This window comes from Buceros rhinoceros, unplaced genomic scaffold, assembly GCF_000710305.1.
Source record: "Buceros rhinoceros silvestris isolate BGI_N320 unplaced genomic scaffold, ASM71030v1 scaffold12873, whole genome shotgun sequence".
NCBI lineage: Eukaryota > Metazoa > Chordata > Aves > Bucerotiformes > Bucerotidae > Buceros > Buceros rhinoceros.
In genome coordinates, this window is record NW_010405459.1 from 1,292 (window position 1) to 16,507 (window position 15,216).

Genomic DNA, 15,216 nt, shown 5'->3' on the forward strand with positions numbered 1-15,216 from the left:
AAATGATTTCTGTGTGAGTTTGCCCACTGAAACCCCTGAAAACAGAGCAGTGCGGTTGTATTTGGCACCCTGTTACTCCCACTTTTTTTTTTTATGAGATAATCTCACAGATGTGAAAATCAAAATCCAAGATTTGGAGTTCACGTAGTTAAAATGTACTGCCAGCTAGACCTGCATCGTGAAGTAAGTCTAGTTCTTAGCTGCCAGATCTGATTTTATTAGCCCTTCAAAATTTATAGGACAACCACCTTATTTTTTTAGATGTTAATGTAGAATTTAAATCTTTTAAAACCATTGATTGTGAGGCAGCTAGAATTATGTCCAAAGTTAAGTTACATTTGAATTCTTAGCTGTGGGCTCAGTAATGTGGATTTGGCATTGCACTGTGTTCAGTAACCTGGCTCACTGCCTGCAAATGCTGAAAAGGGAAAAAAGTAAAATAGAGCTGATAAAACAGTATCAACGCCATATTGTTTCACCTTGCCCTGAAACAACATTGTATTCAGAAATTGTGTGATAGTGTGGTATCCTGTTATTAAAGTTAAAATAATTGGGAAGTGGTTGCTTTCGCGTAATTGCTTGGAAGCATCAAGAAAAGTCTTCCCCTCCACGGAATGTAAGTACAACTTGTTGTAGATTTAATTCCCTCTGTGTTATGTTAGTTTATAAACTGGATACACAAGATAAGGTGCACTGTGGTGTGAGTTTCATACAAATATTTGTATCTCAAATATGCAAAACATTTTCTGTTTCTTAGACAATGGAAGTCTGTGCTTCCTGCTGTCAATGCAAAGATCATGGAAAAAGTGTCTTTAGCCCCTGTTAACCATTGACCTCTAAGATGTTTTTGTACTTTGACTTGTTTTGTGTTTCTTCAGTGACCTATTACCTTTTCACTGGTGAACTTCGAACTGTGCTTTAAAAAGGAGGCAAGTTTGTGTATGCCAAGCACTAGGTTTTAGAGATATTACTGATACAGTGGGGCACAACTCTCCAGAAACTGGTGAAATTGCACCTGCATTTTAACAACTGGTCAGTCGGGTCTCAGGAAATGTATTTTTGTTACCAGAGGGTGTTACTTCTAAAGGCAAATTCCCAGTTTGATCTGCTGGCCCTCAGGCAGAGGAGCTTTCTGCTCTCTTGTTTCTGGTCTGGTTTTCTAACTGTATTTCCTAAAGCAAAAAGCATGAGGAAAGAAATCAGTGTGTAGGTGAGGGAGGCTGATGTTCGGGTAGACCTGTATGCCCTTTGTCCGGTGTGGCTGAAGAGGAACTGAGGAGCAGAGGCTTGTGATTGACCACTGCCCCGTGGCCATTACAAGCTCCGGCAGCTCTCAGTCATCCTCTGCCCCAGCTTAGCTGCATGGGCCATGATTCAGAGTCAGGGAAAATATCATGTGAGATAAAATGCGGAAAACCAGAAAGACTTCTCTTTACAAATGAGAAGATGAGTCTCATTGTAGGAGATGCTTTGTGGGGAAGGAAATAGATTTTTACAATTTTCTAGACATGGATGTGGGATAGAGTGAAAAGAGTTCTGTTCCTTGCAAGCACCGTGAAGTGGCTGTTGTGTTCGGAAGGGATCATGAAATCTCTGGAAGAAGAGCAGAATTCTCCTGGGAGAGAGGGGAATTCTTTAGTTTTGACATTACCCAAACATTCAGGAGGAAAATGACATTGCTGAAAAGATGCATCTTGGTTGGATGACTCTGGGTAATCTGGGCAGTTCAGTAAAGCTCATGTGTAGCTTGGCATGGGCCAGCCTTGCTACCATGGGCAGGAGAGGTGATTTTCAGGAGCCTGCTGCACAGAGATAAGTTGCTCTGGGAGAGCCTGAGCCCGGCTGGTGGCTGACATTAGAGAGCTATTCCACATCTGCCAACGGCAGGCTCCGGACTTGGGTCTTTGGGGTGGGGGAGGGCCTGAGCCCGGCTGGTGGCTGACATTAGAGAGCTATTCCACATCTGCCAACGGCAGCCTCGGGACTTGGCTCTTGGTGATGGGAAGGAGAAGAGTTTGGCCACGTTTGCAGTCACAGCCCCTCTTCCAAAGCATGGGCTCTTCCATTTCAGCTCTTAAGGTAAAAATCCTATGAGACATTGAACGAAAGCAGGAAAAAGGAGGAAAAAAATTTCCACTGTGCTGAGACCTGGGTGAATGCTGTCTTGGCACTCCTGCTTTTCCTTATTCATGTTTCTTTTATCAGCGGATGTATGAATGGGTACCACTTTGCTACACGTAGAGTATAACTTCATGTATGCCCAGGTAGGTCACAGCTGAGTTTCCTGGCGGAAGGGGTTTTGTTCAGCCCTGTGCCTATTATCTGCTGCAATCTGATTAAATTGTAAGAAAACTTTCGATTTAGCCTCATTTCCACTTGAATGTGGTGCAGAAAAAATTGGCTTTTGGTGGTACAGGAAGTGGGGTTCTTCCTTCTGAACCAGGGTCCTGTGGGACACCAGGACCCTGCCCCACTGAAGAGTGCACTGTCCACTGTTATGTTAGACTGGGACAAATTCCTGACCATTTGTGCTTATTAAATGAAAAAACAGATGACTTTTTTTTTTTTGTCCCTCCACAGGATAGCCACGTAACTTGCCATCAGAGCCAGATGATAACTGCCCTTTCATTTTAACTGAATGTAGCATCTGTTGTAACTCTGTTCTAGGCAGCCCTGTGCACAAATCTTCTTGTCAGGTTCCCTGGGCTAGCCCACAGGGTAGGTGAGAGAACCACAATACATCAAATTCTTAACGTGTTCAGGGTTGCTGCTTGTCCTGTGAGTTACAGGATGTCCTATATCACAGGCTCAAGCTCCACATCCTGGCAGAAATAATAATTGTGTGTGTGTTTTCACTGCGTCCCTCCCCAATTATGAGCATCCCTTAGCTGAAGTTGCAAACTGCAGCCATTCCCAGTGCCACAGTGGGGAGAGAGGGGGCCTATTCTTCTTTGGGTTGTGTCACCCACTTTGAGGGATGTGTTCTTAACATACAAAGTGAGTTGAACCGAATGGACTGCTTCTCCTGTCCCACAGGAGATCCTCTAAACTGATAATCTTAAATATACTTTGGGATCTTTTGGAAGCAAAATTGCTACTTAAGCTGTATCCACCAAAGATGCTTAAAAGAATGTTTTTAACATTAAGAAATCTAGCACCCACATGTTAAGAGTGGCTGGTTCAAAACTGCCCATGCACCTTCGATTCAGCTTGCTTGTATGTAATGTGTTATGAGATATGCTTCATTATGTAGCCACATGAGGTTTTCTTTGCTCAGCAGGCCACTGTTTCATTCAGACCATGGGGGATTTGCTATCTCAGTTTGCTTTGTCATGGTAGGCCATGAGAATCAACTTGTTCTCAGCACTGAAGGCTGACGCCAGGCTTGCAGCTTAGGTGACCTCTCATTTGTCCTCAGTGGTGCTTGAATGGAATGGGTTCGGTTGTTGAGAGGATGCATAATTTCAGCTCCAGCGTGTTAGATGAACTGTCAGGGTCTGGTTTATGGGAGGGGAGCCTGGGAGGATGGCACAGTGAAAGGTTGTGGAGTGTGAGGGCAGTTGGAGATCAGCCAAAGGGCTGTGGTTCTGCATCAGGGGCTGCAGGCAGCTCCTTCGTTATGACAGTGTCTCTCCCTTCCCACCAAGATACTCTGTCAAAGCATGAGGGGGTTTACAGCTGTCTGATTAAAAAATAAAGTCATGGCCATGCAGCAGAATTCCCTCAATTTTGTTTAGTGACTTTTCTGGATCTCTTGAACTGAAACTAACTCTGCAAGTCAGTGCCAAGCAAGCAATCCCCGTGAAAACCTGAGGCCTAAAGGACTGTCTTAATTTACCTTTGCAGTGTCTTAACTTTGCTCCTTGTACTTTAAGCTCAGTGGGACTGGATTGTGGCAGCCCAACTTCTGATGATGCCCATTCTGTAATATCCTTGTGCCTCACCGTAAATAATCAGAGAGGAGTAAGATACTATCGAGCATTAATGACCATATTGCATAATGTCTCAGAGGGGGCTTAAGCTGAATGCTGTTCCTTAAGATGATGTCTTGTGACACCTGACAAGTGCTCTCGCTCCCTGTTGAGCTCGAAACGTGCTGACATCTTAGAACTGACGTCAAGGGGAGCAGAGATAAAAAGCCACTTCACTAGAGATGCTCACTACCTTGCAGAGTGAGAGGAAAGGGAAAAGACGAGACCACAGCACTGTTTCAGCTGTGTTTGTTTTCAGATTCAGTGAGAATTTTTTTTTCCTGAAATAGTGCTTGTATTTTGACACATTTGAAACTAAAGTAATTTGATATTCCTTGTTCAGGCTGCACTTACATGCAGAAGAGATTCTTCAAGGTCACAGCCTGGATTTTCAGACCAGTGGAGTATGTGGAGGCTTTATTAGTAACTGGCTGAAAGGCAAGTAAAAGTTTAACAATTTAACAACAGAATTGTTTAAAAGAACAATTTGAGCTTTACAAATAGTTTAAGGGTAGAGCTCTGGGGGATCTGCCTCAGTACCCTCAGGAAAATAGGTCTCATTTTTCCAAGTACCTCCCAGAAAGTACCCAGCAGTGTGGATTCTACTTGAAGAGGTCTGTCTTTGTTTTTTAATTTTTAATCCTTATCATAACTTACATATATAGTTCCTGCACAGAGCAACACAGAAACCAAAAGGCTTTTTTAGCTGATTAAAGAAAACGAAAGCTGCTGTGAGTACAGTCCTTCGAGCAGTTTGTCAGCTAGACGTGCACAAAGCATGAGAACATGAAATTTGGTCTGGTAGCATTACTTCTACAATTTTGAGTGCAATTAAGTGGTAATTCTCACACCAAGAGTCATAGGTGAAGTGAAGGTGTGGTATGATGGGGAGGGAATTTTGATTTTCGTTTATGTGCAGTTTTCCTTGGAACCTATCCAACAAAACAGAGTAAGAGAGGCTGGAATCAGAAGATAAGAGTGCTGACCTTGCCAACGCCACTGCTTTGGTATGTGTAGCCCTAGGTTGCCAGACATGAGAACAGTAGTATGAGATCTCCGACGAAACGTAAACGGTCGTTCGTTTCAGGTTGAATCTCTTGTGCTTGTTCTGTAGCAGAGGGGATGTATCCAGGTGAAAACGATGCAGGGGAAACTTGACAAACAGGAACTTGCAGTATTTCCTGCCCCTCAGCTTGTTTGCCTGGAGTTTTTCCTCATGCACAGAAGGTGGTTCTGACCTATAACTTTAGATCTATAAGCAGTGTCTGTATGAGAAAGTTTTGGGGCTAGTCAGTCACTCAGTAGATGCAAAAAAGCAGGGGTTATCAAGTGGCCTTATAATAATACCTCAAAATAAAGACTTTGGGGGGAAATGCACCCATTAGTCAATGTGGACGCCAGCACGTGAGTTGTGGCCAGTAGCTCATCATCTGAGTCAACTTCACAGCTTTGTCTTGAGCTGAAATTCCCCTCTTTATTACTGAAGTATTTCTTCCTGTGCAGCGTCCATGTAGCAGGTGCTTGTTTCTGTGTCTATTTAAAACCAGTGAAAAGCGTATATTTTTCTTATTAATGGCCCTATTAATAAATGTGTTTAAACATAGCATTGTTTCTGTTATATTTGATTTGAATTAAACAGTCAATATAATGAGGGGGGGAAAGTGTATTATGTATATTTGTAGTATATATTGCTAGCATCTTACCACATAGCGTACGGCTTCCTGGGCTATGTCTTTTGCATGTCTGATTTTGTTAAAAGCATAATACTGGTGTACAGATGTTGGGATTGCTGCTGGTGGAGGTTACAGGGCATAGAGGAGCCATCCTAGATCTCTTGCTCACAAACCTGTTACTGTACCTGTACCTGTTAACTTTCGCTGCAGATAACCTGACTAGTCTGTGAAACTTCAATACTGAGTTTCAATATTGCAGCTTGCTGCTAAGATTTTCTTTGTAGACCACCCGAAAAGCAACTAAAAGGCTAACCAAAAAGAGTATATGATTTTATTAAACTTATTCTCTTTTTAGAGAGAGAATGGTAGGTTTTGTGCTACAATGAGGCTGTTAACAGCTGTTCCTATGGAGTAGAAATAAACTTGTCTCTCATCTGCATGAATGACCTAGAAGGGTAGCTACTAGATAAAAGATAAAAAGATTGCGATCTTAGCAATATGAAGACTAGACAGTGGTCTTCAATGACCTATGAAAAAGTAACAGCACATCCCTGGAGCTGATTCAGGGCCGTCTCATCTGGTTCTGTTAAATTGTTGTTAATACGAAAAAAATAACAGCAGCCATTACTTCTCTCTAACTTAGTCCTTATCCAGAGGTAGGTTCCTCTTCTGCAAACTGCATGCCTAGGAGTCCCTCCAAAGTCCCTGAAAGCCAAGTAATTTTTTGCAGATTTTCCCTGACTTCAGGACTTCCTTGCAGCTCTTTGCAGCCATATGCAGTCCTTAGCTGGGAGGTAGCCAACTGATTACAGATGGGACTGGACTGGTTTTCCCACAAGCCATCCCTTGGCACTGAGGCCCAAGGATGCCTGTATAGCTGTCATACTGAAGAACTCAGCTGGCTCCTGTGTTGCAGGTGCTGCATGTTTTCATCCGTTTTGGGAAGTAATACAGTTTCTATATAGCTGCAAAGGCGGAATGAGAAAAGAATATCTTGAGGAGCACTTTGGAAGTGATAAAAGGATTTATACCTGAATTCTTATGGGACAGTTCCATCCAGTTAAAGAAAATGTGATGATTGAAGTGATAGAAGTAATCTTAGAAGACAAAGAGATAAGGAGCTACAGTCTGCTATCAATCTGGGAAATAGTAGTTTCCCTGAAGAAGTAAAAAATTCTTTTATGTTTTTTTTGTGAATAAAATGTAAGTGCAAAAAGCAGGTGGCAGGTTGCTAGGTAAATAGTTTGTTTCCCTAGCAATAAGCAGCAAATATGTAGTTGATGTTTGCAGGGTACCTTAAAATCATATGCTGTGTTGATTCAATTCAGTTTTGAGGAACTTCTCCAAATAAACTAATCTCACTAATTGTGCTGCTGGCTGGAGCATTGCAAGGGGAATTGCTCCCATTTCGAGTACTGTCAGATCGTTATACTTGGTGTAGCAGTGCTCTGAAGGACTGCATAGGCTGGGCTTTTGTAACCAAAGGCTGGCTTTTGAAGATGGATTTCAAAACCTGTGTGTCTGTATTACTGGATTTCCTGCAGGCGTTGAGGAAATCATAGGTACTCTGCGATCGACTGTGTGCTTCTACATATGCAATGCATATCAGGTCATTGAAGGGTAGCCTGGGACAGAGAGTGGTGGAGGTCAAGTCAGTCGTAATTGATGCCTGCTTCTACTTCACATGGGATGGGATGGACCTACAGACCACTTCTACATACATACCTCTTGTGAGACATGGAAAATGTATTTTTAATTCATATCAAATTTAATCCAGTTCATGGCATTCTTTGAAAATTGTATGTCAACCCAGAAATGAATGGCCCAAGATTTTCATCCTTGGGGTTGAGTGTTTTTCTTCCATAGAGTTCAGGTGAGAGAAGCTAGCACAAGCTGGCTAGCATCACGAACAGGTGCAGCAGAATCTGCACCCACATGACTAATTCCAGAGGAGCATTTAGGATCACAAGTGCAGGATAGTGTGGGTAGTGCTTTTTTGTCATCAGGAGCCAACCGGGATTTCTGTGGCATCAGCTGTGCCATATAGATGTACCAGTGACACTTCACCATGGCAGTCCTTTGGTGCAGAGAACAGCCAGCCTCCTTAGGTGTATTTCAGATTTGCTTGTTGTTGGCAAAGTATGTTCAAGCCAGAAAAGCTTTCCTTCAGCCACTGACTGAGCTTACTTGGTAGGTTTTGAGATGGTTCCAGGTAATGATCTAGAAGACTGGGTGTTGCTTTTACGTGTTGAAATATTATTATAGGAAATTGGTTCTAGCTCCAGAATGAATGGGCTTGGAACCAGAGGAGAAGTGGTGCTTGATGGTTAATAGGTGGCTTATTTCTACCATTCTCCACTTCGGGAGGTATGTCAGCCCAACAGCACAGAATGGAACTGATCATGTTCAAATTATTAGTGCAAAGTTAGGTTCATTGTACTGGTATTGGTTACTTGACATGTATGCTGGCAGAGCAGAAAGAGTTAACGTTAGTAGTTGGAGAACAAGTAGTTGTTTAGGGGAAAAAGTTCATCTTAGAGTGTTTGGAAAGAGAAGTAACTGAGGAAGTATTAGTCATTCCCTGTGCATAAAGCAAGTCATAATTTGTATGTATTACAGTATTTTAGTTAGACCATGTCTGAAGAGTGTCTTGAATACTGAAATAAATTGACCTTATTTTTGGTATAATTCAACACGTGCTCACCTGAGATTGTGTAATGTTTGGAAAAACAAACTTGTTGTGAAGAAAGTGAATTCTGCCTGACTCCTTTACGGTAATTAAAAAGAAGGGTAGCCTCAGGCACTGTTGACCTTTTCTTAATTTTTTTCTTCTTTACCATAGATTTGATTTGCTTTTCTTAGATTTTTGGTTTTGTGTACAATAGCAATTGACCTCCTGCTTAATGGTGAGCTTTAGGATTCCTAAACAGAATTAGGTTCAACTTCTGATTTAACAGAATGTTTATTATTCCAGCCCTCTAAATCTCTGGCTTCCTGGAGAAGGAGGAAAAGCTTTCGCACAAGCATCGCCCATTTCCTTTGCCAATCTCATCTTTGCCTGTTTCTTTAGTAAGTAGGTGTTCCTATTTCTCTTCCCTTCTTATCAGCGGGGCAGCTTTAGGAAAAAGGCTGAGCAGCAGCTCTGCTTTACCAAATGTCCACCCAGTGCCACAGGGCCAGTGGGGCTCTGACAGAGTAGCTTTGGTCTGCGTAGAAGTGAAGTAAATACACTCTGCTTTCTCTGAGTTTCTCCTCCTCCAAACAAATGCCATCCTGGTTTGGAGGTAGTTCTACCATTTTCCACTATAACCTTACTTTGAAAATACTTGCTAGAACAAAGAGGACCATTTTCTTTAGAAGGTTCACGCACATGTAAGAAGGACAGGTATACCACGTATGTCCTTCTAGTTCAGACCCTGACCCTCCCTTTCTGTTCATGCTTTATCTTTTGCCTCTTCTGTCAGTCAAGGGCCAGTTATATTTATGCAAGTAAATCAAGCTAATATTCTTCACCAGACCTTTACACTGCACGAGTGAAGAAGCAAATCTTTTTATGCTCTGCCTCATCTGGCCAGCTGCAGTCAAACTCCTCTCAGCATTCTGAAGTCCTGGTAATGGCACCACAGCGGGTGAGAGCTGCTGTGGTTTACTGTTTTCACTGCACCTTATATATGGTATTTAGAAAAAAAAATAAACCTGAACAACAAAATTCAGACCTGGAAAAACCTGCTATCCCCCTTCTAAGCGTTAATATCAAATATCAGTGCATAAAATTATTAGTCAGACTTGGATTTGGTCCTCGTCTGATGGATTAGGCATCATGGAAATGGCAGCAAGTGCCATAGCAGGTGTTGTGTTTAGTTAGCAACAGCATCCTTGGTTGCCTGTTTAAATTCATTGCTGTGATAGCACTGCTTCTCTTATTCAAAAGTCTACCCTCCAAAAGAAGTCTTTAAAAAGAAAGCAGAGTTACTTTTCAAAAATTGCCTTCTCCAATGTTAATCTTCCTTTGCTTGAATCAAATGTGTGATAATTAAAATATAGCTAATTTTCTTGCATGTGATTTTATTGGCTGTTGCAGGAGGTTTTGTCAAAAGGTCCAGCTGCGGGTAAGGTTATCTTTTTGTAAAAGTTTGGTTTGTCTGGAAGCTGTGTGAATGCAGTAAACCCTGCCGACAAACAGTATTTTAGTTTATGTCAGACTGCATATACCTTCTGGTGAGCCCCAAACCACAGGTTTGCAATAGAAGAGGTCAGTTCCACCTGCAGAAGACTTGAGATTGCATTTCTTTTGTGGGAAGCACTGTTCAGTTGTTGTAGGCTACCTTGAAAGCTTTTCATAGTATACAGCAAAAACAGGGTAGTAACTTTGGATGCTGCAGTGGAATTTAACAATAGTAGCTGATGGTAATAGCATTATTGCGGAAGCAGCCATTAACTGTTGTGCATGGGTTGAGCAGAGGGTGATGCAAAGCCACATTACGTATGTGGTAACGGAACTATCTAATATTCTCAAGTCTAAACAAACTAGACTGGCAGAGTATTTGAGATTCTCTTACTGTTAAAGGTTTTCCATGTATGGTTTTCCATATATTTTTTAATTACCTTTCCTGTGAATGCGATGAATTCACATACATTCAATACAACTACCCTTTCTCTCAATATATACACATATAAAATCCTTTTCACCCCCCCAACAACAAACTATCAGCTTTTCATGTCATGTTATTATTACTTTGTGTAAGAAAAAGGAAATGGATGAAGGTAGGAGTTAAACTTCAATCTGTATATATGATGGTGAAGAACAACAAAGGCTTTTCACAAGCCTTGAAAGAGTGGCAAAACCAGTCTTGGGGATGTTATAGCTATACCAACGTCACTTTGCAGGCAATAGATACAGTAGGGGAACAAGTTTATGTTCAGAAAGATTTGCAACTTTTAGGCAGTGGGTTTTGCTTATCTTTCGTACAGAAATAAAATTACTTTCTAGCCTTTGATGAAACTTCAGGATGAACTCATAATACCTTTTGACTAACAAAACAAACACGGGAAATTGGGGCTACCATACAATGCAAGAGCTGAGTACCTGCTCTATTGCAAATACTATTTCTTGGGGCAATGACACATTCAAAAGTTTTTTATCTTGGGCAAGTGGCTGAGCATGCAGAAGGTCAGTAGGCTGAAAAAAACTTTTGAATTTTGGTACTTAAATTTTTTTTTTGTGTGTATGCCTTGCTTGCCTGCATCCCAAACTAAGTTTCAGCTTTATTTTCTTCTAGCGAAGAATCTTACAAATGCTAAATAAGTCTTTGATCTGAATAAACTGAAGGCAAAATAGTCAGTGCAAATTTACAGGTATTGCAGAGCTCTTTTGTGGAAGAAATGAGAAAAACTACAAATACTCCGCTTTAGAGGAATGAAAAAAAATACAAGAAGTGAAAATTGATCAGTCCATCCTTTGTACAGTATCCCATAGTGTTGCCAACTCACAGTTAACAGTAAATGATTGAAATTTAAAAATGCCCATGTCAATGCGTTTTCTGCATCATGGATGGTAATAATGTAATTTCTGTTTCATAAAGCAGAGGTTCCTTTCCTGAATAATTTATTCATGAGGGAATTGAAGAAGATGGGCTCTAAAGCTGTGAAAGGGTAACAGTCGTTGGAGTGTACTGCTTACAGGAGGTCACAATAGAGAGCAGTAGCTGAATTTACAAATTATTTGGAGACATGTACGTATCATTCTCCTCAATCTGAACTCATCGTTGTAAAGGGAAAGAAACCCTTTTGCTGCTGTTACCATTTTTCCTGAGGTGTTCTGTGTACTTTGGCTCTACTTCTCTTTAGTAACGGTTGATGATTTGATGGTCAAGTTCGGTGTGATGAACCACCTTGATACCAGCTGACCCTGTCTATGAGGGACTGTCACTTTTTCAGCATTTTTTTCTTCACTTACCCCAGCTACTGAAGTTATAATGCTGAAAGGAAACAAATGCTTGCATTTTGTAAAATGAAGCGAGCCCGTTTGTGAGAAATTCTGGGAAACCTGTGCTGGTTGCAATGTGTGTACATGAGTAGCTTTCAGCTGAACAAAAGATATTTTGCAACATCACATGGTTATCTCAGAATTTCCAGTCAATTGTCACTGAGTTACACTGAGTTACAGTGACAATTAGCCTGTTTACTTTTTAACCTAAATTTAGTGCAGTTGAATATGAATTTTATTTTCTCAGGGTCTGATTATATAAAAAGTTAGCCAGTTATTCTTTGGCTGGCTTTGAAGCAGAGGCTAGGGTTTTGCAAACCTTTGGGTATAATTTTGAAATCTTTTGAAAAGTAGCCTCCCCCTCACATCCATTTCTCTCAGTTAAAAAAATATAGCTTGCATATGATAGATGTGGTTTTAGAGTCTGCTGTTAAAAAAAAAAAGAGGAGAGAAAAAAGCAAATCCAAGTATTTTTTACTTCTTCTTTTTCTGGCATATGATATATTTCAGATATCATGACAATATTTCCTCCCTCAATTCCAATTTTAAAACTATGATAGATTATGCTGAAGTGTATTTTGCTGTATTTGTATTTTTGTGAACTCTACCATTCGAAGAGGAATTAATAACAGTTGTCTTTTATTTAGTTGTCTTATTTTTTGGAGTGCGAATCTGCAACTTTTGATGTGGAACAAAAAGCCTCTCCTACAAAGCACAAGAGCAGATTTTGCAATCCTTGCTTACACTGGGTAGTAATTATTCAAATAAGCCTGTGCTGGATACTCCTCTAAGTAACTATTCACATGTAACGCGGTTTGTAATTTCATGATAAAGCAACAGCAGCTTCAGCAGAAGAACCAGGGTAAGGAGTTCTCCTTTTCTTCTTCCTTCTGCACTGTTTCTGCTCTCTACGCAGAACTGCAGCATGCTGCCTGTTCGCTTGCCCCACTGCAGCTGTTTGTAGGGACATGGTACGAACTTGATAGAAGAGTTACTAATTTGAGTCAGAATTACAAGATATCACTTATACTTAAAATTGGTACTTTTATTTTTTTTAAATGCTGCTAGAACTTCCACTGAACTTTCATCCATTTATTCAACTGTTTTAATGTTGCATGTTCTTACTGACTGGTTTTTTAATTGTTTCAATAAACACAGTCCAGGAGCTGGGAGTGGGAATTGGGAGATACGTGGGTAGTGTTGCAGCTGCTGGCGTTACCTCATCACTTAGTGACTCAGTTTTCCCCGGTGAAAACTGGGAAATAAGAATGCATGCATAAGAAGCTCTGTCTACAAGTAAAAACTTACTTGGTGCATCTTGACCAGTATTGACTTAGTAGATGTATCTTAACAATTGTTTGAATTTGCTCTGAGGAAGGTGTGTTGTGACTTCATGGCCATACAAGTGACTTTTTGTGTAATGTGAGGATGGATGACTGCAAACCAATGCAGACTTTCCAATATTTAGAGTTGAGAATGTTTTCCTGCCCTAAAAAAGCTAAGAATCTGTAACTCTTTCAGATTTTGGTCATAATTCTGAGTACTCAGCCTTTCTGCAAGTTAGATTGTATTTGTTACCACGTAGCTAAAGCTGGCAGGGAACAGGGCAAGCCCTTCGCAGGAGATGCTGTCAAAAATTTAGATGAGTGGTGGCATGGAAGTCCCACAGCTGCTGGAAACAAGATAACAATGTGTTGTGGAAACAGCTTCATGTCTTTAGCAATGCTCTGGGAACAATGGAATATTTGGGAGGGGAAGTGTAGAAAAGTTCTAAAATTCTACTGAAAGAAAAGAAGTGATGTATGGGTTTGGTAGGAGGTGAGATGGCTGTTACAAGTGCTTCTCAATGAAGTACTGCAGTTTTGGAAAGGAACTTTCAGAATAACAGGTGAGGGTTCGGTTGTTCTGAGCCAAACTTATGGAAACAAAGACGTGGCTAGAACCATTGGCTTGGAAACAAAGCCAAACGAAACAGGTTTCTGTGACCAAATGCATATGCAAAGACTGATCTTCAGACCTGGTAAACTGGTTCTTATCTGCAGAGATGACCATAGCAGCAGTATTTCTGTGTAGGACCCAGGTACAGAAATTGACCAATTACATTACTGAGGTTCTTATTTTTTAACGCTGATTTTGTCAAAGGGACTTTTGTTTTGTTTCTTGTCTAATGTTAATGTGACCAAAGAGGGTTGGTAGGAAAATAGATATTTTAGCATTATCAGTATTGAGATTTGAAATCATAGTTAATTTTGAATCCTTCCTGTGCTCTCTAGTGTAGCACTCTGGGGATCTCCAAGATCATAATTTCTAAGATGGATAATAAATACGTTTTTTCTTAAGTGCAAACAAAGAATTTGTACTGTACAGAACAGAAGGATTGTTTTGAGTGGGAGAGGTTGGGATGGGAACCTTTTATGTCCATTCAGCTAGTCTGAAATAATACTGACTTTTAAGTCTTTGAACAATGTTTGTGTTTTCAGTTCATGGTAATATCCTTTCTTCTGCAATTACCTTTTAAGATTGCCAAATAGGTTTTAGAAGGGCAGTAAAACAGAATCAGGCAGCTTTAATTATTAAGGAATGCACTGAAGACAATTACTAACGAAAAAAGATCTGTCTTCTTCCCAGGAATGCAGTGAGACAGATGACCAACAAAATGTATACATGTGTGTGCATCAGAAGAAGAGGAAAACCAGAAAGAGATTATTCATAATAATCTCAATTTCTAACCCTATTATACTCTTACTTATGCATCCTAGTCTGGTCATATTTTGTAGTTCCATGTAAACCACAGACTAATTTTTAAGCATATGCAGAGATATACCTCAAAAAGAGAAGGATCTTTTAAAGTGAAAAACTATATCCAGCTACGTGAAATGGTAGGACTGTAGGATACGAGAGTTTAGTTGGCCAAAACAGGGAGTGAAATGCAGTGGAAGGCAAAGGGTGTCATTTCATGTACTGTCACAATAAATAATGACATGTTTGGGCACAAAGCAAAGAAGAGGCATTGTGTGCATTTCTTTAATTTTATTTAAGCTTTACTTTTGTGAGGTAATGTTGTGAGGAGGGCTATAGCTTTTTGAGCTTCTTCACACAATGCTGTGAAATGCACTAATTTGTCTGTGCTGAAGCTGTGTTGCTCACAGAGAAAAATATATGTACGTTTCCCCAGTGAATTTTGAAAGACTCTAAGTAGTAAACAGGGGCATAAATTAAGCCCTGTGAGGTGAAAAACAAGCTTTTTTTTATTATTATTTTTTCAATAGTTTGGGGAAAATTTTCCTACTGATAACGGAGATCTGCAGGGTTGGGCTTGGGTTATACATGCTTGAAGATACTGAAAGCCACTGGTGCTTCAGCAGATGCTGCTGTTCCTTCTTCCAGCCATGGCTTCGGCTGACAGCCATGCTGCTTTAGCTTGAGCTGCGGTCATGGTCCGCGCCTACAGCGCGCCCTGGCTTTGGAGCATGGCTTGAGGCCGGGGCCAGGTGGTGCAGCAGGCAGCTCCAGCAGAAAGCTAGCAAAGGGAAAGGTAATGGGAGAAAAAGGTTTATGGAACAGCTTCTCCACAGTCTCTCCCACA